This window comes from Macrobrachium nipponense, chromosome 30, assembly GCF_015104395.2.
Source record: "Macrobrachium nipponense isolate FS-2020 chromosome 30, ASM1510439v2, whole genome shotgun sequence".
NCBI classification, from domain to species: domain Eukaryota; kingdom Metazoa; phylum Arthropoda; class Malacostraca; order Decapoda; family Palaemonidae; genus Macrobrachium; species Macrobrachium nipponense.
The window spans coordinates 38,563,303-38,588,514 of record NC_087218.1 but is presented as its reverse complement, the minus strand read 5'-3'; the positions used below and the strand labels follow the sequence as shown (position 1 = coordinate 38,588,514).

Here is a 25,212-nt window from a genome sequence, read left to right as displayed (position 1 = left end):
GTACTGCAGTGACTCTTGCTTGTTGAAGAACATCCCAAAGTCGCTTCTAATTAAAATTTACCACCCTGACAACTAATTTTTTATGAGAAAATTTTACATTCTAACTTTATTGCTTTTTAATATTTTCTGATTTTTTAAGTTGAAATTTCCTGTAACAGTTGTAGTAATTCCTCTGTTTCGAATTAATAGGACCTGAGGTCATTTCCACCCCCCCCCCAAAAAAAAAAAAAAAAATAGACGCTGCCTTTGGCTCAGTTACTCTTTAGGGTTCATTTTTTCCTTTGATAAGTTCCTTCAGGTTTATATGAAATTATTGGTCATTGTTCTCATAATCGAGGGAAGACTTCACACACTCCAAGTCTTCATTACTAGGTTACATTCAAGTTTTTTTCTTCCAATCAGCGAACTAGTTTTCAGTTTTATCGTTGGCTACCTCAAACTTTTTCCCATAAGGTTGTTGCATTTTGCCGGTCCGATGTATACTGCTTCCAGAGCATCTTAAATAAAGGCCACTGCTACAACTCACTCGTGTTCTTGGAACACTTCCTACTATTCACTTCTGAAATTTGTGGAACTGTGAAAGAAAGATTTATTAACATTCCGTAAGGGAAATCAATCTGGAGGCCTTGCCCTTCTTGGGATTTAAAAAAAAAAAGTTGATGTCGTTTACTTGCAACTTACATACATAAATCCTTTTTCAAATATGAAAAAGGGAAAATTAAGACTTTTTAAATAAAAAAAAATACGGTCCAAGGTACTTTTCATTCTGTATAGTTTTATATTGGAGCTATAGGTGAGAGTGGTTGAAAACGGTGATAACCTGTATTGTATAAAAAAATAACATTTGAATGTACATACATTGCGTATAATTATAACGCGGAGGGTAAATATTTTAGAAAATTTAGAAGGCGGCACTTCATATGCTCATTGTAGCGATACATCAGAAAGGTTACATAATGCTACTCGATTCCCTTACAGTTAAAGGTAAATTATATAATGGAAGAAATCAGTAAATCCGTATCGGAAGATGGCAGTGCTTCACAGCGGGCTCTTTAGATATCTTGGTGAATATCTTGGATTTTCCTTTTGTATTAAGACTAATATAGCTTCTAAAAATCCTTTAGAAACACCCTTTTGAAACTATCTTTCAAGTTGTTATGTTAGAATATTGTCAGATGTATGTTGTGTCTTATTTGTCATGACGTCTTTTAGTGCAGGAATGGTTTGCAGCGTATGTAGATTTGGATGTTTTTTTTTTTTCAGTCACCCTGATAATGGCTAATCCTGATGTATACCCTTTAATTAAATCCATTTGTGTTGGACGTTCGAACCATCATTGATGTTTTGTTGGTCATGCTTGTCTTCTCTTAGTACTGTATTGTTTGGAAATTTCCATCAGTGCAAAATATAAGTACGCCATAACCCCAAAGGCTTAGAAAAGAGCACAGATTTTGCACAGAGAGAGAGAGAGAGAGAGAGAGAGAGAGCAGAGAGAGAGAGAGAAATGATTTGAAGTCTGTTCATGTGGATTTTTCTTATTGTATGAGGAAAGGTTCATACAAATGGGGCCACCGTAAAGAAAATAGTTTGAAACGATAAAAAATGTGGAAGTGAAAAATGCTACGAATGAAGGGAATAAGTAACAGAAAGAGACATGATAAGGTCAATTTAACTTCGTGAACTGGCCAGATTCCATTATTTTCCGGGTGCTGTCGAAAACTTTGCGTATACTTCTAAAAGTGATTTAAAAAGTGAGACAGGACCTGCTCTGCTTACTTTTGTATGCGCTCCTTCATAGTTGATTCGCTGCGGAGCTGGTCCTCTCCTGGCCTTGGCGATTTCAGGATGCCGTTCCGTCAGCCTATTAGGCCTATGCTAAATAGCAGTTCAGTAGAACTGCAGTTTTGGATTTATGTCACCTCCCGATATTGGCGAATGAAATTTCGTCGTCATATCGCAGGTTCCTGGGATGCCAGATGACGAGTGAGTAGAAAAGAAGAGGGGAGGGAGGGGTTGAGGAGAGGAGGAGAGAGTCCGGACAGAGAGAGAGAAGAGAGAGAGAGAGAGAGAGAGAGAGAGAGAGAGAGAGAGAGCAATGGGGTCAACACCAGCAGCATCAGGAGCGGCGTCGGACGGAGATGGCGCGGCAGTTGTCGTACTTGTTCGTACGTTGCCGGCAAACCCTTCGCAGATGCAGACGCTGGTGCGTGTGTGTGTGGGGTCGGTGGCACCCAATTCGTCGTTTCGCCACAAAGGACCCGTCTGAGATTTCGGCGGCAGGTCCCGGTTTCTATTTCGGTTAAGATAGGTCGGTCCCTCACTTCGAAGATGAACCAGCTCGACCAGGACGAGAAGCTGATCATCGAGTCCAGCAGTATCCGGGACTTTACGACCAGAACAGCTACGACTACCGCGACCTGCGGAAGAAGGAGAAGATGTGGCAGAATGTGTCCGAGAGTCTGGGTCTCCATGGTGAGTATGCTAGCTGTTCGAGAGAGAGAGAGAGAGAGAGAGAGAGAGAGAGAGAGAGAGAGAGAGAGGGTAGGAGTGGCGAGGATTGCTCCCTGTGGGATGGGGTTTCCTCGTGCTATGAGTCAGGATTGTGCTACGAGCGTGGCCAGTTGCGAACGATTTTTGGCTCGTTCCTTCCCCCGGCAGGAGAACGGCGTCGTGAATGGCAACGGAGGCCCGTTGTTTGGGTGCGCCGTCGTTCCCATTCATGATGAGAGTTTGGTATTGAGAATGAAATCTTATTACGAGTGAGTATTTTGTCACAGGTTTTGCAATAAGATGCGACTGCGCTTTGATAAGGACACTTGGATATCACAGGTAAAATTAATTCATTTGCGCGCGCACACCTACACGTAATATACATGCATAGTACCAATATAATATATATATATTATATATATATTGATATATATATATATATATATATATATATATATATATATATATATATATATTTTATACATACATACATGCGCATATATAGTATATGTATATATAGATATATATTATATATCACATGCATATGTAAAACACACACACACAAATATATATATATATATATATATATTATATATATATATATATATATATATATATATATATATATATATTAAATATATGTATATATATGTTTGTGTGTGTATAGGCTTAGTCTTACCTGTCTTTAATCACCCAGTAGGTAATTAAATAAAGATGCCAGACTTATTGTCAAATGCCTGTTTTAAAAAAGCATCAATGAAAAATTATACATTATAACCATATGTTTTAAAATTTTATTTTTGTATATATGCATGATAGTCTCTGTATTTACATATACATACTACATACATACATACATATATGTATATATTTTATACGTATATAATTTCATATGGAATTGTTTTAGCGAATGTGTGAGAGCGCCGTAATTGAAGCGAGGAGACAGCAAGCAAGAAAACGTTTGCTTTAAAGGGGAAACTCTACGCTGCTCGCGCAAAACCGTTCTGTTGCGCTTTTCCCGTCCTTTCGTGGGACTTGCATTTTTCACGAAATTCGCTCGGTAGTTCTGGCGGACACGGGGACTCAGTTTTCATGACTGAACAGGAGGACGGATTTCATTCAAGTGAAACGCTAGACGAATGATGGATGCTCACAGCTAGCTGGGATTGGTTCGGTAATTCCGTTTATGGGAATAAATAATATTCGGTAAAAAGCAAACTCTTTAAGGCAGACCTGTGCGAGTTTATAGTGCTTAATAAGTGATCTGGTTAGCTAAGCTACAAATGTCCTTCATATCCATATTTGCTCTACCTAGGAATTTTTCAGTTGATAATTTTTGTCCTCTTGTGGATTCGAACCAGCGCACAGTGGCGCCTATGGCCGGGTCGGTTTGGGCGTCATGAGCTGCTGATTTCTCGTCTGATAAAGGAAGAAAGCATCTTGGAAAGTAACTTTTTTCTTTTCAATTTAATGCAAAGGCTGATTTTTTGAGTGGAAACCCAGTGCGCTTACAGGTTCCGATTTTAGGAAGAGAAGACGACAATGTGATAACAGAAGTCAGTCTAACGCCGAAGAAATTGTGCGCCCATCTCCGAACCGTCAGAAATTCATGGAAAATTCAAGTAAATCCCAAGCATGAGGGCAGTTAGGTCGACAGGACATTCATAGCTTTATCATTAAACTGGAAAAGGCCATACAATTACCGGAAAATGAATTCAGTAAAGATGTACGGAAATGTCATATTTTAAGGAATCATGTATTTTTTATTATAGCTCTTATATATTCTCAGTATTCAGGTATAATTATTTCAGTTATTGATACTGGTTTTAAAAATTCGTTTGTCTTTACTACAAATAGTGGTTTGAGATTTTTCCCCTGGTGTCTGTCCGTGACATCAAGAACAGATGCCCCGAGGAGAGCTCGAGAACTTAACGAAATACGGAGCGTCATGGCCGTAGAGTTAACAGTTTCCTTTTTTCTGAAACTTTCATAGTTGTATGTTTGTATTATTAATGATACCTCTGGTTTAATATTGCACAATTACTTGTATATGTTTTCTTAAATGAGTACTAATCAGAACTAGTTAATTAAGTATTTATCTACGAATGTGTAGGGCATATATATCAGGAGTTCATTGGCATGGTAATACATTATTTTTTCTGAATAGCTTCCTAAAGTACCCTATAGTCTGTTGTACGAAGGCTTACGGTAAATACCCTCAATCGATATCAGTGAAGCTAATCTGATTGGCTGCTCATATTGCTCAACCCGCCATAGTTTACAGCGATATCGGCAGCAGATATTCCCTTCAGTTCTAAATAGAAGAAAGAAAAATCTAGGTTTGGGATCCTGATGTTATTTCAATTTTCCCAAAAGAAGAAGAACCCGGGCAGTTAGGAAGGGATTGGGTGTATTAAATGGTGCATGTTTGTTTCCTTTGTTGTTGGTTTTTGTAATGTCAGGGATCTGCAATGTCCTTCATAGTGAGTTACGGTATTTATTAGAGGTATTCCGTGAACAAATATCTTTTGAGTTGACGTAGAGGTTGCTGAGAATTGGAATATTAATAGTTTAATAATGAAATTGCGGTCTTTGAAGTTTTGGCAAGTGACTAGGCACTAGAGTAAAAAGGCCTTTCCCTATTCCTTTGTGATTTAGCTTATGGCGCAAACATTGTCAGTGACGATGTATTGTCTTTTTAAGCTAGTTTGCCATCGTACGTGTCGGGAAAATTTGAGATGTGGTTATGATTGCGGTCTGTATGAAATGTGGCAATCAGTAAAATGCATGTCATTGGCCTCTGTCTTAGGCTTATTCTTCGGCTCTTTTTGACCCGTAGCTTAGGAATTGCGTTAGTATTTCTCTCTTTGTTTTATGAATTCATCCATCAATTTTGCATCCTGAAAAGTGGATTGAAATTATCATTCTTTGTATTGTATTTTGATCTTAATGATAGACCGTCCTTTTGCGAACAAAAGAATTTCCCTTTGTAATTTAAAATCTGTTAACAAAAGATTCCTTTTTTTTAATGCCTAATTCTTATCTTATTCCGACAGTTTGATTAATGGTGCGTTTTCGTTTGCAGCCAAAATTTTAATTTATATATACATTTTTTACTTTTCTGTGACCTTCCTTTTGTAAACTAATACTTGCAAACTTATATTTTGATCTTCCTCTTGGAAATTAATACCGAGGTCTTCCTTTTGCAAACTAACACTGTGGTCTTCATTTACCAAACTAATACTCTGATCTTCGTTTTGCAAAACTAATACTGTGGTCTTCCTTTTTCAAACTAATACTTTGATCTTCCTTTTGCAAACTAATACTTTGATTTATAAAAATGTAAAGGTAATATTATCACAGCACTGAAACCTACAATGTTTTAAAAAAAATTATTTTGTACAAGAACCAATCCCTTTCTCAATATCCTTTTGCAAACTAATACTTTGATCTTCCCTTTGTAAACTAATGCTGTGATCTTCCTTTTGCAAACAATCAAAACCATTTTCCTGCTCATTCTTCACCTAATTCTGTACCTAATTCTGACCCATATATTAACGTGTTTGGCTTTCATTTTCAGCCAAAGAATGCCAGGCTCGGTGGCGAGTGTTGAGGGACAAGTTTGTGCGGGAGATGAGGAAGAACGTGAATCCCAAGAGAGCGGGATCGAGCGCTCTCCAGGTGTACCAGGGAAGCTGGCCTCTCATGTCGCAACTCATGTTCTTGACCTCGCACGTCAAACACAAGCCCGTCAGGTATATATTGTCTGTGGTAGCATGTTGTGTTCTGAGCGCCTCAATGGCGTGGTCGGTATGGTGTTGGCGTGCCACTTCTGTGGCCGCGAGTTCGATTCTCGCACATTCCACTGAGGGGTGAGAGATGAGTATTTCTGGTGGTTAGAAATTCACTCTCGACGTGGTTCGGAAGTCACGTAAAACCGTTGGTCCCGTTGCTGAATAACCACTGGTTACTTGCAAAGTGAAAACACCATACAAACAAAACAAACATGTATTATGTTCTGTTTTATCTTTTCGGTGTGGCTCTCTTGATGTCAAATTTATTAGATGTGTTACATAAGTGTATTAGTTGAGGTCAGAACCTATAGATTTAATAACTTTCGAATTTTTAGAATAGGCCAGTATTGTAGTACCACGTTTGCCATGTTAATAATCCCAGTATATTTCACAATTTTGTCTCTTCTATATGCTGTGCATGACACTTGTCTGCCTGTCTTTATTCATAATTTTCTTGTTTTGAGATGTATACTTTAAGTTCCTGTTTTTACACAGTTTTGGGAAAAATACATTTTCACCTCAATTTTACTCTTCTTAAGGGGTAGTACTATCAGTGCACCTCAGGCGGTGCACTGTAGGTATTACTTAAGGTTTCTTTGCAGCATCCCTTCGGCCTGTAAGCTGCAACCTATTTCATTCCTTTTACAGTTCTTCCATGTATATCATCTCTTCCATCTTACTTTCCACCCTCTCCTAACAACTGTTTCATAGTGCAATAGCGAGATCTTCCTCCTGTTACATCGTTAAAACCTTTTTACTCTCAATTTCTCTTTCAGAGCTGAATGTATCAAACTGGTTTCTGTTTTTAAAGGCTAGGGAATTGAGAGCGTTTTGTGGTGTCTTTGTCCTGTAAATACTCTATAATGTATGTCGGCTTCATTCGTATATGGCATTGTTTATTATTTATTTTTTTGGATTCTCTGTTGTTTGTGCTTCTGTGCCTCATTCCTTTAGTTCAGTTCAGTCCAGCTGTTAACTGGAGGATTTTGCCCTTCCCTTTTATCGTGTACTAGTCGATTTTCTCGAGTTTCTTCTCAGTTTCTCTTAAACCTTTGATACATCTGTCTTTCCGTTGCTCCATTCTCTGTTTACGTCACTTTTTAGGAGCGAGATTTTTCTGTGGAAGGTTTTATTTGCTTGCGAGCAAATGTAGTGTGATCTCTTTAAAGGAATTCGTAGCTTTTGGCATTAATTTATTTTAAAAGAAAATTTAATTTGTGATGTATAGTTTGACATTGTTTCTGGTCATCGTTCATGTTACGTGATGCCAGTATACTGGTAAGATTAATCAGTCATGATACAGCCAGTGTTTTAATTCCAAAGCACCCTCTTTTGTTTCTCGGTCTTGAATACTATTGGTGGTTGTCTTTAATTGAATTTCGGGTGTGAGTTCTAGTAAAGTACATTAGGGTTATTTATATGTCGGGGTAAGGCATCATTGGCTCCAAAAAGGGGGCTGGTTGTGGGAAAGGGGTGGGAAAGGGGTGAAACATAAAACAAAAATAACTGAAAATGACAAAATTTTAGTGCCAAATCCATAGTTTTGAGGTCGCTAGGATGAATAGTGACACTCCCGATGCCCTTTAAGTCCAAGTTCAACCCCGATAGAGAGGGTGTTGAGAAGGGGGGAAGGGGTGGACTTGTAAAAATAAGTTTAAAAACGACAGATATTAGTGTCTAATCCATAGTTTTTTGAGTTGCTGAGATAAATAGTAGCACTCCCGATGGCCTTCAAGTCCAAGTTAAGCCTGATAGGAATTGGGGGATGAGAAGGGGTGGGAAGGGGGTGATGCAAAAAATTAAAATGACAGATATTAGTGTCTAATCCGTATTTTTCGACGTCCCTGAGATGAATAGTGACACTCCTGATGCCCTTCAAATCCAAGTTCAGCCATGATAGGAAGGTGGGTAGGAAGGGGTAACATTTAAAAATAACTGAAAACGATAGATAGTGTCTAATTCATAGTTTTTTGAGGTTGCTGAAAGTTCAGCCCTGATATGAAGGGCAGTTTGGAAGGTGGTGACATGTGAAAATAACTGAAAACTACAGACTTTCCTGGCTGCCCTTTAATTCCAAGTTCAGCCCCGATAGGAAGTGGGACTGGTGAGGATGGATGAAACACAAAATGTACAAAAAAGGATGGATATTAGTGTCTGATCCATAGTTTTTGAGGTAGCAGGGATGAATAGACACACTCCCAATGCCCTTCAAGTCCAAGTTCAGCCCCAATAGGAATGAGTGGTGAGAAGTGGTGAAATGTAAAATGTCAAAAATGCTGGGCAATGTAACTGAAGGAACTGTCTTAACAAGGAAGAGAGAGAGAGAGAGAGAGAGAGAGAGACGAGAGAGAGAGAGAGCAGAGGGGTTTGTGATGTGAAAGAGAGTTTATCAGTTGATATACAGTGTTTTCCTGGGCAGCACCGGTTTGGTCAGCTAGTGTATATATATTGTTGGAAGGGAAAAGTTAATGGCCAAGAAGAACTCTCAGTTATATTTTGAAATGGATTTGGGTGTGAATTAATGTTTTTTTTATTCTAAATTATTTATTGATTTATGCATTAATTACCTTTGTTTTCTTGTTTGAAAGTAGCTTTCCCTCGAGCTCTATTTTTTGTTTTTTTTATTTTGAATTGGGCGAACAAAATTTTTTCTCTTGATTTTTCAGGATTCATAATTAAGTTTTTTTGGCAATTACAGACAAAATGTCTTTTGTTATTAATAGTTTAAGTGCTTTCCGTGCTTTTTACTCATATATAGCATGCAATTAAATGTGCAGTCTCTGTTCTGGCTGTGCTGATTACTCATTTGTGTCTCCCTTAATTATTGATTGTTGCTTATAATGAGATGCTTTTGTACTCGTATTAAATTGCTCTCTCGCGCTGACTCAAAATCGTGTATTTTACATGTTCCAGTAGATGGTACAATTGTTTTTACAGTTTTATGAATTATCATTTGTGAACGTCTTTCGTGTAGCATGTTGTGTGAATTGAAAAGCCCACGAAAATAGCAAATTATTATTATTATATTGGTCTATCACAGTCTTCCTATTTGACTGTATTTTTATATAGTGTGGCGTTCCGGGTTGCATCCTACCTCCGTAGGAATCCATCACTTTGTGGGGTTGCGGTTGCATCCTACCTACTTAGGAATCCATCACTTTGTGGGGTTCCGGGTTGCATCCTGCCTCTTAGGAATCCATCACTTTGTGGGGAGGGTTCGGGTTGCATCCTGCCTCCTTAGGAATCCATCACTTTGGGGGATCCGGATTGCATCCTACCTCCTTAGGAAATCCATCACTTTGTGGGGGATTCTAGGGGTTGCATCCTACTCCTTAGGAATCCATCACTTTGTGTGGGGATTCGGGTTGCCATCCTACCATCCTCAGGAATCCATCACTTTGTTTGGGGATTCGGGTTGCATCCTGCCTCCTTAGGAAATCCATCACTTTGTGGGGATCCGGGTTGCATCCATGCCTCCTTAGGAATCCATCACTTTGTGGGGATCCGGATTGCATCCTACCTCCTTAGGAATCCATCACTTTGTTGGGGTTCCGGGTTGCATCCTACCTCCTTGGAGGAATCCATCACTTGTGGGGTTCCGGGTTGCATCCTGCCTCCTTAGGAATCCATCACCTTTGTGGGATCCGGATTGCATCCTACCTCCTTAGGAATCCATCACTTTGTGGGGATTCGGGTTGCATCCTGCCTCCTTAGGAATCCATCACTTTGTGGGGATTCGGGTTGCATCCTGCCTCCTTAGGAATCCATCACTTTGTGGGGATTCGGGTTGCATCCTACCTCCTCAGGAATCCATCACTTTGTGGGGATTCGGGTTGCATCCTGCCTCCTTAGGAATCCAACACTTTGTGGGATCCGGGTTGCATCCTGCCTCCTTAGGAATCCATCACTTTGTGGGATCCGGATTGCATCCTACCTCCTTAGGAATCCATCACTTTGTGGGGTTCGGGTTGCATCCTACCATCCTTAGGAATCCATCACTTTGTGGGTTCCGGGTTGCATCCTGGCCTCCTTAGGAATCCATCACTTTTGTGGGGATCCGGATTGCATCCTACCTCCTTAGGAATCCATCACTTTGTGGGGATTCGGGTTGCATCCTACCTCCTTAGGAATCCAACACTTTGTGGGGATTTGGGTTGCACCTACCTCCTTAGGAATCCATCACTTTGTGGGGATTCGGGTAGCATCTGCCTCCTTAGGAATCAGTCACTTTGTGGGGATTCGGGTTGCATCCTGCCTCCTTAGGAGTCCAAACACTTTGTGGGGATCCGGGTTGCATCCTACCTCCGTAGGAATCCATCACTTTGTGGGGTTGCGGGTTGCATACCTACTTAGGAATCCATACTTTGGGTGGGGTTCCGGGTTGCTCCTACCGGTCCTCCGGATCCTCACTTTGTGGGATTCGGGGGGGGTTGCATCTACCTCCTTAGGAATCCATCACTTGTGGGGTTGCGGTTGCATCTACCTACTTAGGAATCCATCACTTTGTGGGGTTTGCCGGGTTGCATCCTACTCTTAGGAATCCATCACTTTGTGGGGATTTCGGGTTGCTCCTACCTCCTTAGAATCCATCACTTTGTGGGGAATTCGGGTTGCATCCTACCTCCTCAGGAATCCATCACTTTGTGGGGATTTCGGGTTGATCCCTGGCCCCTTCCTTAGGAATCCCAACACTTTGGTGGGGATCCGGGTTGCAATCCTGCCTCCTTAGGAATCCATCACTTTTGTGGGGATCCGGATTTGGCATCCACCTCCTTAGGCAATCCATCATTTGTGGGGTTCCGGGTTTGCATTCCTACCTTCCTTAGGAATCCTCACTTTGTGGGGTTTCCGGGTTGGCAATCCTGCCTCCTTAGGAATCCATCACTTTGTGGGGATCCGGATTGCATCCTACCTCCTTAGGAATCCATCAACTTTGTGGGGATTCGGGTTTGCATCCTACCTCCTTAGGGAATCCAACCACTTTTTGTGGGCATTTGGGTTGCATCCTACCTCCTTAGGAATCCATCACTTTTGTGGGGATTCGGGTAGCATCCTGCCTCCTTAGGAATCAATCACTTTGTGGGGATTTCGGGTTGCATCCTGCCTCCCTTAGGAGTCCAACACTTTGTGGGATTCGGGTTGCATCCTGCCTCCTTAGGAATCCATCACCTTTGTGGGGGATTCGGGTTGCCATCCTGCCTCCTTAGGAATCCATCACTTTGTGGGGATTCGGGTTGCATCCTGCCTCCTTAGGAGTCCAACACTTTGTGGGGATTCGGGTTGCATCCTACCTCCTTAGGAATCCATCATTTTGTGGGGATTCGGGTTGCATCCTACTCCTTAGGTATCCATCACTTTGTGGGGATTCGGGTTGCATCCTACCTCCTTAGGAATCATCACTTTGTGGGGATTCGGGTTGCATCCTGCCTCCTTAGGAATCCAACACTTTGTGGGGATCCGGGTTGCATCCTGCCTCCTTAGAAATCCATCACTTTGTGGGGATCCGGCTTGCATCCTGCCTCCTTAGGAATCCATCACTTTGTGGGGATCCGGGTTGAATCCTACCTCCTTATGGGAATCCATCACTTTGTGAGGATCCGGGTTGCATCCTGCCTCCTTAGGAATCCAACACTTTGTTGGGATCCGGGTTGAATCCTACCTCCTTAGGAATCCATCACTTTGTGGGGATCCGGGTTGCATCCTGCCTCCTTAGGAATCCATCACTTTGTGGGGATCCGGGTTGCATCCTGCCTCCTTAGGAATCCATCACTTTGGTGGGGATTCGGGTTGCATCCTGCCTCCTTAGGAATCCAACACTTTGTGGGATCCGGGTTGCATCCTGCCTCCTTAGAAATCCATCACTTTGTGGGGATCCGGCTTGTATCCTGCCTCCTTAGGAATCCATCACTTTGTGGGGATCCGGGTTGAATCCTACCTCCTTAGGAATCCAATCACTTTGTGAGGATCCGGGTGCATCCTGCCTCCTTAGGATCCAACACTTTTGTGGGGGTATCCGGGTTGAATCCTACCTCCTTAGGAATCCATCACTTTGTGGGATCCGTGGGGTTGCATCCTGCTCCTTAGGAATCCATCACTTTGTGGGGATCCGGGTTGCATCCTGCCTCCTTAGGAATGGACCATCACTTTGTGGGGGATCCGGCTTGCATCCTGCCTCCTTAAGGTATCCAACACTTTGTGGGGATCCGGGTTGAATCCTACCGTCCCTAGGAATACATCACTTTGTGGGGATGCCCCTGGGTTGCATCTGCCTCCTTAGGAATCCATTACTTTGTGGGGTTCCGGGTTGCATTCTCTCTTAGGAATCCATCTCTTTGTGGGGTTCTGGGTTGCATCCTACCTCCTTAGGCCAATCCATTCACTTTGTGGGTGTTCCGGGTTGCATCCTACCTCCATAGGAATCCATCACTTTGTGGGGATCCGGATTGCATCCTACCTGCTTAGGAATCCATCACTTTGTGGGGATCTGGTTGCATCCTGCCTCCTTAGGAATCCAACACTTTGTGGGGATTCGGGTTGCATCCTGCCTCCTTAGGAATCCATCACTTTGTGGGGATCACCGGGTTGCATCCTGCCCTCCTTAGGAATCCAACACTTTGTGGGGATCCGGGTTGCATCCTGCCTCCTTAGGAATCCATCACTTTGTGGGGATCCGGCTTGCATCCTGCCTCCTTAGGTATCCAACACTTTTGTGGGGTCCGGGTTGCATCCTACCTCCTTAGGAATCCATCACTTTGTGGGGATCCGGGTTGCATCCTGCCTCCTTAGGAATCCATTACTTTGTGGGGTTCCAGGTTGCATCTTCCTCCTTAGGAATCCCATCTCTTTGTTTGGGGTTTCTGGGTTGCATCCTACCTCCTTAGGAATCCATCACTTTGTGGGGTTCCGGGTTGCATCCTGCCTCCTTAGGAATCCAACACTTTGTGGGGTTCTGGGTTTGCATCCTACCTGCTTAGGAAATCCATCACCTTGTGGGGTTCTGGGTTGCACCCTACCTCCTTAGGATTCCATCACTTTGTGGGGTTCTGGGTTGCATCCTTCCTCCTTAGAAACGCATCACTTTGTTTTGGGTTCTTGGGTTGCATTCCTAGCCTCCTTATGAATCCATCTCTTTGTTGGGGGTTCTGGTTGCATCACTACCTCCTAGGAAGCCATCTCATTTGTGGGGTTCTATGGGGTTTGCATCCATACTTCCTTAGGAATCCAGCAACTACTGATGGGGTTTTGAGTTGCATTCTTACATCCGTTAAGAAATCCATCTCCTTGGGGGTCTCTCTTGCATCTTACCTTCCATTAGGGGGGGGGGGGTAATCACCATCTTCTTTGTAGGGTTTCTGGGTTGCATCTTACCTCCTTAGGAATCCATCTCTTTGTGGGGTTCTGGGTTGCATCTTACCTCCTTAGAAATCCATCACCATGATGGGGTTTTTTGAGTTGCATCGTTACCTCCTTAGGTATCCAACACTTTGTGGGGTTCCGAGTTGCATCCTGCCTCCTTAGGAATCCATCACCTTGTGGGGTTCTGGGTTGCATCCTACCACCTTAGGAATCCGTCACCTTATGGGGTTCCGGGTTGCATCCTACCTCCTTAGGAATCAGTCATCTTATGGGGTTCCGGGTTGCATCCTGCCTCCTTAGGAATCCATCACCTGTGGGGTTCTGGGTTGCATCCTACCTCCTTAGGAATCCGTCACCTTATGGGGTTCCGGGTTGCATCCTGCCTCCTTAGGAATCCATCACCTTGTGGGGTTCCGGGTTGCATCCTGCCTCCTTAGGAATCCATCACTTTGTGGGTTTCTGGGTTGCATCCTACCTCCTTAGGAATCCATCACCTTATGGGGTTTTGAGTTGCCTCTTACCTCCTTAGGAATCCATCACTTTGTGGGATTCCGGGTTGCATCCTGCCTCCTCAGGAATCCATCACCTTGTGGGGTTTCCGGGTTGCATCCTGCCTCCTTAGGAAGCCATCACTTTGTGGGGTTCCGGGTTGCATCCTACCTCCTTAGGAATCCATCACTTTGTGGGGTTCCGGGTTGCATCCTACCTCCTTAGGAATCCATTACTTTGTGGGGTTCCGGGTTGCATCCTGCCTCTTAGGAATCCATTACTTTGTGGTTTCTGGGTTGCATCCTGCCTCCTTAGGAATCCTTTACTTTGTGGGTTTCTGGGTTGCATCCTGCCTCCTTAGGAATCCATCACCTTGTGGGGTTCCGGGTTGCATCCTACCTCCTTAGGAATCCATCACTTTGTGGGGTTCTGGGTTGCATCCTGCCTCCTTAGGAATCCATTACTTTGTGGTTTCTGGGTTGCATCCTGGCCTCCTTAGGAATCCATTACTTTGTGGAGTTCCGGGTTGCATCCTACCTCCTTAAGAATCCATTACTTGTGGGGGTTTCTGGGTTGCATCCTGCCTCCTTAGGAATCCATCACCTTGTGAGGTTCTGGGTTGCATCCTACCTACTTAGGAATCCATCACCTTGTGGGGTTCTGGGTGAATCCTACCTCCTTAGGAATCCATCACGTTGTGGGGTTGTTTCTGGGTTTGAATCCTACCTCCTTAGGAATCCATCATTTGTTGTGGGGTTCTGGGTTGCATCCTGCCTCCTTAGTAATCCATCACCTTGTGGGGTTTTTGGGTTGCATACTACCTCCTTAGGAATCCGTCACCTTATGGGGTTCCGGGTTGCATCCTACCTGCTGAGGAATCCTTAACCTTGTGGGGTTCTGGGTTGTATCATACCTCCTTAGAAATCTATCACGTTGTGGGGTTCCAGGTTGCATCCTACCTGCTTAGGAATCCATCAACTTGTGGGGTTTCTGGGTTGAATACTACTTTCTTAGGAATCCATCACGTTGTGGGGTTCTGGGTTGAATCCTACCTCCTTATTAATCCATCACCTTGTGGTTCTTGGGTTGCATCCTACACCTCCTTAGGAATCCATCACGTTGTGGGGTTCTGGGTTGCATCCTACCTCCTTAGGAATCCATCACCTTGTGGGGTTCTGGGTTGCATCCTACCTCCTTAGGAATCCATCACCTTGTGGGGTTCTGGGTTGCATCCTACCTCCTTAGGAATCCATCACGTTGTGGGGTTCTGGATTGCATCCTACCCCCTTAGGAATCCAATCACGTTGTGGGGTTCTGGGTTGAATCCTACCTCCTTAGGAATCCATCACGTTGTTGGCTGGATTGCATCCTACCTCCTTAGGAACCATCACGTTGTGGGGTTCTGGATTGCATTCTACCTCCTTAGGAATCCATCACGTTGTGGCGTTCTGGGTTGAATCCTACCTGCTTAGGAATCCATCACGTTGTGGGGTTCTGGGTTGCATCCTGCCTCCTTAGGAATCCATCACCTTGTGGGGTTCTGGGTTGAATCCTACCTGCTTAGGAATCCATCAACTTGTGGGGTTCTGGGTTGAATACTACTTTCTTAGGAATCCATCACGTTGTGGGGTTCTGGGTTGAATCCTACCTCCTTAGGAATCCATCACCTTGTGGGGTTCCGAGTTGCATCTTCCTCCTTAGGAATCCATCACTTTGTGGGGTTCCGGGTTGCATCCTACCTCCTTAGGATTCAATCACCTTGTGGGGTTCTGGATTGCATCCTACCTACTTAGGAAACCATCACTTTTGTTGTGGGGTTCCGGGTTGCATCCTGCCTCCTTAGGAATCCATCAACTTGTGGGGTTCTGGGATGCATCCTACCACCTCCTTAGGAATCAATCACCTTGTGGGGTTCTGGGTTGCATCTTCCTCCTTAGGAATCCATCACTTTGTGGGGGTTCCGGGTTGCCATCCTACCTCCTTAGGAATCCATCACCTTGTGAGGTTTTGGGTTGCATCCTACCTGCTTTGGAATCCATCACCTTGTGGGGTTTCTGGGTTGCATCCTACCTGCTTAGGAATCCATCACCTTGTGAGGTTTTGGGTTGCATCCTACCTGCTTAGGAATCCTTCACCTTGTGGGGTTCCAGGTTGCATCCTACCTGCTTAGGAATCCATCTCCTTGTGGGGTTCCGGGTTGCATCCTACCTGCTTAGGAATCCATCACCTTGTGAGGTTTTGGGTTGCATCTACCTGCTTAGGATCCTTCACCTTGTGGGGTTCCGGGTGCATCCTACCTCCTTAGGAATCCTTCACCTTGTGGGGTTCCGGGTTGCATCCTACCTGCTTAGGAATCCATCACCGTGAGGTTTTGGGTTGCATCCTACCTGCTTAGGAATCCTTCACCTTGTGGGGTTCCGGGTTGCATCCTACCTGCTTAGGAACCTTCCACCTTGTGGGGTTCCGGGTTGCAATCCTACCTGCTTAGGAATCCATCACCTTGTGAGGTTTTGGGTTGCATCCTACCTGCTTAGGAATCCTTCACCTTGTGGGGTTCCGGGTTGCATCCTACCTGCTTAGGAATCCATCACCTTGTGGGGTTCCGGGTTGCATCCTACCTGCTTAGGAACCATCACCTTGTGAGGTTTTGGGTTGCATCCTGCCTGTTAGGAATCCATCACCTTGGTGGGGTTCTGGGTTGCATCCTGCCTGCTTAGGAATCCATCACCTTGTGGGGTTTCCGGGTTGCATCCTACCTGCTTAGGAATCCGTCACCTTGTGGGGTTCCGGGTTGCATCCTACCTGCTTAGGAATCCATCACCTTGTGGGGTTCTGGGTTGCATCCTACCTGCTTAGGAATCCATCACCTTGTGGGGGTTCTGGGTTGCATCCACCTGCTTAGGAATCCATCACCTTGTGGGGTTCTGGGTTGCATCCTACCTCCTTAGGAACCATCACTTTGTGGGGTTCGGGTTGCATCCTACCTGCTTAGGAATCCATCACCTGGGGTTCTGGGTTGCATCCTACCTGCTTAGGAATCCATCACCGTGTTCTGGGTTTGCATCCTACCTGCTTAGGAATCCATCACCTTGTGGGGTTCCGGGTTGCATCCTATCTGCTTAGGAATCCATCACCTTGTGGGGTTCTGGGTTGCATCCTACCTGCTTAGGAATCCATCACCTTGTGGGGTTCTGGGTTGCATCCTACCTGCTTAGGAATCCATCACCTTGTGGGGTTCTGGGTTGCATCCTACCTGCTTAGGAATCCATCACTTTGTGGGGTTCTGGGTTGCATCCTACCTGCTTAGGAATCCATCACCTTGTGGGGTTCTGGGTTGCATCCTACCTGCTTAGGAATCCACACCTTGTGGGGTTCTGGGTTGCATCCTACCTGCTTAGGAATCTATCACCTTATGGTTCTGGGTTGCATCCTACCTCCTTAGGAATCCATCACCTTGTGGGGTTCGGGTTGCATCCTACCTCCTTAGGAATCCATCACTTTTGTGGGGTTCCGGTTTTGCATCCTACTCCTTAGGAACCATCATGTTGTGGGGTTCGGGTTGCATCCCGCCTCCTTAGGAATCCATACCTTGTGGGGTTCTGGATTGCATCCTACCTTCTTAGGAATCCATCACCTTGTGGGGTTCTGGGTTGCATCCTACCTGCTTAGGAATCCATCACTTTGTGGGGGTTCCGGTTTGCATCCTACCTCCTTAGGAATCCATCATGTTGTGGGGTTCTGGGTTGCATCCTGCCTCCTTAGGAATCCATCACCTTGTGGGGTTCTGAGTTGGATCCTACCTCCTTAGGAATCCATCACCTTGTGGGGTTCTGGGTTGCATCCTACCTGCTTAGGAATCCATCACTTTGTGGGGTTTCGGGTTGCATCCTGCTTCCTTAGGAATCCATCACCTTGTGGGGTTCCAGGTTGCATCCTACCTCCTCAGGAATCCTTTATTTTGTGGGTTCTGTGTTGCAATCCTGCCTTCATAGGAGTCCATCACTTTCCTTACTATGTGCGCTGCTTCTAGTAGCACACTCTTCTACATGAATCCTAGAGCTATTTCATCATTTAGTTTTTCCAGGATGCTTTTTAGGGATCTTGGATCGTGCCCAGTGTCCCTATGATTATGGTTCAATTTCCATTGGCATATCCATATCCCTCTTATTTCTGTTTTCAGGTCTTGATACTTATTAATTTTTCCCTTTCTTTCTCATCTACTCTGGTGTCCCATAGTATTGCGACATCAATGAGTGATACTTTCTTCTTCATTTTTGTCAATCATCGTCACGTCTGATCTATTGACACATATCACCCTATCTGCTTTGATACCATAGTCCCAGAAGATCTTTGACTGATCGTTTTCTAACACTCCCTTAGGTTGGTGTCCGTAATACTTATTACTGCAAGCTAGCTTGTGTTTCTTGCATAGACTCCAGTGGAGGGCTTCATTATTATTATTATTATTATTATTATTATTATTATTATTATTAAGAGAAGATGAATCCTATTCATATGGAACAGACCTAAAGATGCCAATAACTTGAAATTCAAGCTTCCAGGAAATATAGTGTTCATTTGAAAGGAATTACTGAAGATTAAAGGAAATAAAAATAAAAGAGACGAGTTACTGGAAAAAAAAGTCAAATAACAAATTAATAAACAAATAGGTAGAAACTTCAATAAATTATTAAAACCACAAGGAATTTGTATTTGGGGTAGTTATATATTGCGTCTGCGAAATAAGATACGCAATTCGGCCGTACAGTCTACTGCATCTTGCATTGCGAATAGGACTGGCTTAACCCAGACCGGAATATTGTAGTCATACCTTCCCTTGTTTCCTCTGTGGGTCACTCGTTACGTTGTGTGTTGTAATTTGATTATTTTTAAGCTTTTGCCTGAAGATTAATATCCGCGTTTGCTTGCATTTAGCTTGCTTTAAGGAATTTCTGGTTATGGGTGGAGATTCTGAATGACTTCAGGAAGCGAACGATGATTCATAATGTGAAGAATTTCAAGTAATTTCGAAATTGGATTAGAAATAATAAATCGTACATAGTACAGGTACTTCGGTGTGTGTGTGTGATGTGTGTGTGTTTTTTTTTTTTTTTTTTTTTTTTTTGAGGACGATAGATTTGCCTCGCGTGAAGGCTTCCAGAAAAGTATACCAATGTTGCTTAGACTGCATGTTTCGAAAGGAAATTAGAAATATCGCTTCGAACAGGCATCTCGTTTAACCTTGCAAAAGATTATGAGTTTTATATCTTTTTCAAGGGAAACTGTTTAAAGGGAGCTCGTTGTATCTTGACTTTGCTGAGTGTGCTACTTTTATCTTCAATAGTTTTATAAGTTATAGAGGTAAGAAAAGCAAAATTTACAGTGCACCGCACGCTGTGGGACTGTAGGTACTACTTAAGCGTCTTTGCAGCGTCCTTTTGCCCCTAGCTGCAACCCCTTTCATGTGTTTTTACTGTGCCTCCGTTCTATTATCTTTCCTCCATCTACTCTCCACTCTCTCCAAATTATTATTTTAGAGTGTAGCTGCCAGGTCTTCCTCCTGTTACACCTTTAAAACCTTTCTTAGTCTCAGTCTCCCTTTCAGCGTTAAATGACCCCAAAGGCCCCAGCTCTTGGCCTTTCCCCTACGTTTTTGTATTCCAGTCCCAAATTCCAATGTAACTCAATAGTTGTGTTCATATAAATATATCTGATTTAATCAGTAATAAATCCGTAGCCTCACGATCAGATCATCTGAAACGTATAACGCATTGCTGTGTCCCATCAATAATATTGGATTATTACGAACACAATTCCTCCAAGCATATCTTGCTTCATTCGGACGCTCAGGGATCTGCTCTAACAATCGTTCGCAAGCATACATTGCGCTTCGTAGGCCTAAAGGATTTCAACGTGGCATTCATTACAATCGGCAGTAGAGCATCGTAGGCGGGTGTGTGACTCCCATCTCGCCTAATGGCATTGTAAGCCTAAACGCGTTCACGTTGCCCCGTTGCTGGTTGGGCTGAGTTGCCAGATGTCATCTGCTGCTACCAGCTGTACGGTTCTCTCAGTCACAAACGTCATATTAAGGAAAGTTGTAGGATGTTTATGGGAGTACTTTTCGAACTGGCGTTAGGGAAAATAGCGAGATATTTAATGCTGTGACTCCGTTTCCTTTAGTGTTTAGATAACTTTTCTATTCATGGAATCTTAACTGATGAATATGAAGTAAAGTAGACTGACGAAATAGCATGGGTTTGGGTGGGCGATATTTGGGTTCAGAACACTTTTGTTTTTTAGGTAGTTAAAAACTAAAGATTCCGGATTCAAAAGTGATAAGCGTAACAGAATATTGGTATACGAACTTGGAATTGAAAAGGAGCTGTTTTTCAGTTCCGCTGACATTCTTTTAAAAGAAAATCGGATTTTATGATATGATAGCATTATATTTACGCATGAAATTTTCATTGAGATTGCATGTCCAAATGTTAATCTTTCATTGGTTTTTTTATATCTGTTGCTTTCGTATTGTGAATTATAGGCTGTACGTAATATTATATTTAACCATATTCTGTTGATAGAAGTTGCTCCCGTTGCTGAATGACCACTGCTTCCATGCAACGTGAAAACACCACACAAGCAATATATATTTAACCATAAAGACAGCGCTTAAATGGAGTTAATAGAAGCCTGAGAGACGCATTATTTAATGTTTTTATTAATCACATCCAAAGCCAGTGATAATGATGATTTGTAGTATCATTTTCATTATTCCATAAAAAGATGATGATGATAACAATAAGCTTAAATGGGGGAATAATAAGTATTATTATTTTCTCTGGTTTTTAGGAAATATGGAAAGGATAATGCTAGCCATATATGAGTATATATATATATATATATATATATATATATATATATATATATATATATATATATACACATATATATGTCCTCTCATACAAAAAGGGTGGCTTTAGAAAGTTGTACCCTTCTGGTGGTCCGTTTTTATATATATATATATATATATATATATATATATATATAATATATATATATATATATATATATAATATATATATATATATGTCTGTGTGTGTGTACATAGATACATATATATATATATATATATATATATATATATATATATATATATATGTATATATATTTACGTATGAAGCCCGGCCTTGAGAGAGGCTCGATACGTAAACAGAAATAATTGAGGGAGAACAAGATGAAAATTACTTGAACACACCGTAAAAACTGATTTATAGTGAATATTTAATCTAGAGGAACAGGTTGCCAGAAACTCAGCTAGTTACTTTACAGCTATTTATTTACAAAAGGCCCTTACTGGCCTGGAGAAAAGTAAATGCAGCGTCCACACGTTGGGACCCATATATCTCTCACAAATGGATAGCTGGCTAAAATGTGATTCGTGAAAGCTGGTTTCATAATCTTCGGTAATGCAACACTTGCGGGCCGATAGACGTGACACGTGACTCAGGGAATCTGGAAAAAGCATCCCAGATTAAACAAGATAAAAGAAAAAAGGATTTCTTGCCCAAATTATTTTTGTTTTGTTCTCTAACACTGGGGACAAGGAACTCTAAGGTTTCACTGAGGTATGCAATGACTTCATTTGTCTGGGACGATCACACAAGGGAAACATGCGGCCATGAGCGGTGAGAGGGAACAAAGGGATGAGTTCTTTTTGGTTTTGAAATTGAATTGGGAAAATGGGGATCAAATAGATAATAGGATGTAAGGGACTGGCAATATGCTGTTTCACAAGATGTACCTGGAGCAATGTTCAGTGTGGACCTTTGTAGAAAATGTGGCCTGGCTTTGTCTTAGGACTGGGTCTATTGGCGCGCCACTAGCGCCATGGATAGGCCTAAATGGAAGGCAGGTGGTCGGACATCCGTCCGAGGTCAACGTCTGGAGACGACTGGGGAGATCAGCAGGTGTTTTGCTTCGGTGGTTGGGAGTCAGCTTCACCCCCCACGAGCAGGGCAAATCCTGGAAACAGAACATACAGCCAGCAGAGGGTTCACAGGAAAAAGAGCTTAAGATATAGGCCTAAGAAGTGCCAGTCTGCCTACATCCTTCCCTTCGAGATACGTCCCTAAAGCTGACAAAAGACTATATTCTCCCTTCTCACAGGAAATTCTTAACCCTGGACGGATAGCGTTGGTTTCCCGCCCAAATCAGCTGATATTTGGAGGAAGATGGCTGCCGTTTTCCAAATCAAACTAATTAATTAATTGCTGGGTAGACAAAGCGATCTATAAACGTCACAATATATATATATATATCATATATATATATATATATATATATATATATATATATATATATATATATATATATATATATATATATATATATACACACATACATACATACATACATACATACATACACACAAACAGATAAGTTCTATCATTTTTCCTGGCCTGTGGAAGTAACAGAATTCCTCTTTTTTCCTACGAATTAGTTTCCATTTACTGTTTTAACGGTTACGTATCTTCAAATTGTCTCCGGTCTTTAAAAAAAATATTAATGGCAAAATTATGAATTCTGGGGAAAAAATGAGGTATCCAGTCTCTCGTCTGACTTAAGAAGCCTTTTTCTCTCGGCCGTGCATTTCATTTTCTTGGTTCAGCTTCACCTCCAAATCACACATACGTACATGTGTTCTTATACCTATGTGTGTGTATGGAATATTTGTACGTGTATTTATATATTTATAGTAGACTGGTTGATAGCTATATTACACATCCCATGATTAATGGTATAAAGGTCAGGGTATAGATAAATACACACCTACATACACTTACACACACACATATATACGAGTATGTATATATATATATATATATATATATATATATATATATATATATGTATATAGATATATATGTATATATATAGTATATATATATATATATATATATATATATATATATATATATATATATATATATATAAATATATCTATATATATATATATATATATATATATATATATATATTATATATACTATATATATATATATATATATATATATATATATATATATATACACACACACACACACACACACACACATATATATATATTATATATATATATATATATATATATATATATATATATACAGTTATAAATACGTATATAAATACACATTTATTTATTTGGATATATATAACATTCACCTATACATGCATATGGAGCTACATATATTCATATGTGCTAACGTGGTTATACTCCTGCCAACAAGAGATCTTTTGTAGAATCAATATCTTAACTGAAAGGTGCAAGTAAAAAATGTAAATAAACGTGAGTATGTATGTAAACACATATTCGTCAAAATGCCTGCGAAAATGTTCACAAACATATGTTTACATGTTCATTTAACTGAGTTTTTTAAAAACGAATTGGTTGAAAATACTATGATTCAGCCTATTATAGCTTTCTAGTAATTAGTTGTTTTAGGTAATATATAATTAGCTCACTTTTGCGTGTGTTATTGACTATTTAATCATTGTTTGGAGAATTAGTTAATGTGTTTTGTTATATAAGCATTCGTTTAATTACCATTTTAATCATTAGTTAATGTATCATTCGTTGTTTATGTATTATTAAATTTAAATATTAAAGTTTAATTAAGTAATTTCTTTAAGTTATTTATTTATTGAACGTAATCATTTGTTGATCATTGGTTACCTATGTATGTATTTGATTATTCATGTTGTTTTATGGAATGATGTAAATCCTTAATATTTCATGTTTCCCCTCCGCCCTTCCCTCCCTCAGGCCCAACAAGCGGGAGATCTACTCGGACACGGGCGGCACGGAAAAAAAAAAAAAAAAAGAAAAAAAAGGAAAAAGAAAAAAAGACCGAGGACGAGGAACTGGAACCGTCGGAGGAGGAGGAGGACATCGTGGCCGACATGAAACCAGATCCCACCTCCTACTTATTGACCGACGCGGCGGCACCGCCGCCGCAGCCTCCCGCTTCCTCCATCCACATCCTCATCCTCAGCAGCACCAGCATCCTTCGCATACTCACCCTCCTCCTCATCCATCCTCCGTGATCCCTCCCATCCTCCCCCCGCCAGTGAGTATTCCTCGACGGGCCCTAACGCCAAGAGACTGAAATACGACGTCGCGGAGGTCCAGAAGATGAATTCGTCCTCCTCCTCCACCCCCCCTCCTCCTCCTCCGCCTTCTCCTCCTCCTCCTCCGAGATGGAGATCCTGAAGATGATCGTGAACTTCCAGAGCGCCCGGCAGGAGGACGAGGAGAACGAGGAGCGGCTCTTCTGTCTGAGCCTCGTCCCCTCCCTCAAGAGGCTCCCGCTCGAGAAGAGGAGTCTGGCCAAGCTGCAGATCCAGAAGATTCTCCACATCATGGAGTTTCCGGATCTCAAGTGCGATTTCTAGCAGCGGGACAATTTGCGATTTCCCGATCGCAGAGTCAAATTGTAAGATCTGGGCTTTCATCCTCCAGATCTCAAAATGACATTGTAAGATCTGCACATTCCTCTTCCAGATCTCAAAATAAAATGTTAAGATCTGGACGTTAATTTTCCAGATCTCAGGTGCGAGTTTTAACGCTGGAAAATGTATCCAGGTCTCGAGATAAGAGTAAGACATCGGGGAACTCATTTTCCAGATCTTAAGTGCAAGTTTTAACGTCTGGAAATATTCCAGGTCATAAGTTTAGAATTTTTTGGACTCTATGGAATTGCCAGATCTCAAATGTGAGTTTGACGTCATTGAATTTTCCAGAACTCAAGATAAACATATAACATCATGGAATTAACTTTCTAGAATCTTAAGTTAAAATTGGAATCTATTGAATTGCCAGATCTCAATGTGAGTTTGAACGTCATTGAATTTTCCAGAACTCAAGATAACATGTAACATCGTGGAATTAACTTTCAAGATCATAAGTTAGAATTGGACTCTATGGAATTGCCAGATCTCAAGTGCAAGTTTCGACGTCATGGAACTTTGCAAATATTGATATTCAAATATCAGGGAAGATGTAGGCCTCAATTGGAAATGT

At 42.0% G+C, this 25,212-nt stretch overlaps 1 pseudogene; it reads left to right on the top strand.

Annotated features, from left to right (window-relative positions):
• Positions 1 to 2,328: 2,328 nt before the first annotated feature.
• LOC135202116 (transcription factor Adf-1-like) lies at positions 2,329 to 24,584 on the top strand (annotated as a pseudogene).
• The last annotated feature ends 628 nt before the right edge of the window (positions 24,585 to 25,212 follow it).